The sequence below is a fragment of the Palaemon carinicauda genome, chromosome 41, assembly GCF_036898095.1.
Source record: "Palaemon carinicauda isolate YSFRI2023 chromosome 41, ASM3689809v2, whole genome shotgun sequence".
Lineage (NCBI taxonomy): Eukaryota > Metazoa > Arthropoda > Malacostraca > Decapoda > Palaemonidae > Palaemon > Palaemon carinicauda.
In genome coordinates this window covers 20,220,354-20,222,853 of record NC_090765.1, presented here as the reverse complement: position 1 = coordinate 20,222,853, position 2,500 = coordinate 20,220,354, and the positions used below count along the sequence as shown (strand labels likewise).

The 2,500-nt window shown below is 39.8% G+C and overlaps 1 pseudogene; it reads left to right on the top strand.

Annotated features, from left to right (window-relative positions):
* Nucleotides 1–2,500, top strand: part of LOC137632276 (alpha-amylase-like) — a 23,881-nt pseudogene that overhangs the window by 17,308 nt on the left and 4,073 nt on the right.

Below are 2,500 nucleotides of genomic sequence, written 5' to 3'. Positions count from 1 at the left end.
AATGAACCGTAACCAGAGAGGAGGATCCAATGTAGTACTGTCTGGCCAGTCAAAAGACCCCATAACTCTCTAGCGGTAGTATCTCAACGGGTGGCTGGTGCCCTGGCCAACCTACTACCTATGTCGTTACACTAATAACAATCAACTTATAAACTGGCTAGTTAGTTTGTTAGTCCCATTATTCAATTTAAATTCCTCACCTGAAGAAAAGAGACCCCAATTTTTTTTCACCTGAAGATAAGCGACCCCGGCGTGTGTTGGGGTCCCCAACCCTTTATAAATGTAGTCTGACTAAATAGCTTTTCCTGTGGCTGATGCTACTGGCAATTGCATTACCATTATCTTGTTAAGTTGATAAGTATCATCGTTATTTTCCTCCTTCGCTATCTTTTCCTCCTGGATAGGTGGGGAGAGCACTATTGGATGATAGACACGGACATGAACTGTACCCAAGCGGAGAATGGGTGGTTCGAATTCAAGGCCTTCCTGACCAATGCTGGCTCCGGATGGGAGGGAGATATAAACCAGGTAAGTGGGTCTCTTGTTGGGTGATGATTCTTGGAAGAGTCGGGGTAATCCTATCTAATTTCAAGGTAGAAGGGAATAAAAGTAAAGATTGAGAACCTCATTATGATATTAATTTATTTAAGGCACAGGTGGTATAAACTTAATAACAATAATAAGAATAAGCTTAGAAGCTTTGCACCTATCTATAAAGTGATAGAGTGCCTGCAAACTTATTTTGCGGAGTGAGCAATAAGGATGGTTCCTGGTTCCTGGTTCCTTATTGCTCACTCCGCAAAATAAGTTTGCGGGCACTCTCTCTCTTTATAGATAGGTGCAAATCTTCTAAGCTTATTCTTATGGAACCAGGAACCAGGACCTGATTCTCAGTCTAGGAGTCGGGAGTTTGAGCGCTGCTCAAACCTGGTGGGATTGTTGTAGGGTCCGTAACCTTACCATCCTGTTGAGAAAGGGGTGGTTGGTTTGGGGAAGCCTTGTAGTTCTACCTCTTGAGTCATTAGTAGCCATTGCCTGACCTTCCTTGGTTCTAGTTTAGGTGGAGAGGAGATTACGTACTTACCATAGCATATATATTCAAGATCGATCTGCGGAACATCATCCTGCCCCTTGCTTCTACCATTCATGACTCGACTTTTAAACCATTAAGGGAGGTCGAAAGATATGTCTTATAAGGGAATATCTATAGGACCTAATGTTGAAATATATTTTAATCAATTAAAGGATAAGGTAAATTGAAACCTACCCCACTTCAAAGAAATAAGGTTATAGTTCTCGAAAAAAAAAAATCAGTCAGATGGGAGAGTATGCCACACTCGAGTTGATAAAGTTGTACATTATGTAAAATTTACAGAACTCTTATATAAGATTGGGAATGGGACTCAAAAATATCACAGGAAGGAAGAATAGTTTTGAAGTGTAGTGAAGGTAAAATGTTCATAAAACAGTCTTTCAGGAGCATGTTACCTTCGCTAAACTTCAAAATATAAAAAAAAAATCTAGATTTATGGTGGTTGTTATGTAGGTTAAGTATTAATTCCTCTCTTTTACTTGAATGTTTACTTTACAAAAATACTATACAGACAGTCACGTTCAACTATACCAGCTGTAGAATTCATTATGTGTTTTAGCCAAAGTAAAAACATAATGTGGTGCGGATTGCAATTTTTAATTAGTTAGGTCACACAAGTTTCTAACTTATACTGTACACATGCCCTATTTGAAGGTGTGAAATTAACTAAAGGTGGTTTGGTCGTAAGTGGTTTTTAGGTTTTGAATGGTGATGAAAAATATTTATATTCGTTGTATGTATTCCAATCATCTTATGAGAAACAAAAAAATCTTTGAAATGATAATAATAATAAGGAAAAATTGAAGAAGTAGAAATAGGAGAAACGATAAGTTTTTTGTTGGGATGAGCGGCGGGTGGTCAGTGCCAAGTCACGAGAGTATTTTTTCCTGAATCAATTCAAATTGGTAAGACACCAGACCAACACTTATACTATATCCACTCATCCAAAGAGAGAATGGAAGAAGTATAAACTAAATGGGGCCCTGCATCTTATCCTCTATTTGCAAGTGTGTGTCTGCTCATAAAGTGTGAGTCACCTCAGAGCCTTTTGAATGGAAAATGGAATCTGCTTGCTCACTGGTGGTGACACATTTGGGTGAAGTAACTGATCAGCTGTTCAAATCCCCATTGGTCGCTACGACCTCACCATCCTTGTAGGCTAAGGATAGGGTGTTTGGGGGAGCCTATTAGGTCTATCTGCCCAGTCATCATTAGCCATTGCCTGGTCCTTCTTGGTCCTATCTTGGGTGGAGCGGGAGCTTGATCACTTCTCATACGGTCAGTCTCTAGGGCATTGTCGTGCTTGATAGGGAAGTGTCATTATGCCTTTCCTCTGCCATTCATGAGTGACCTTTAAACCTTTAAAGGAGGTATGTCTACTGATTAACTAGTGTACGCCACCCGTCA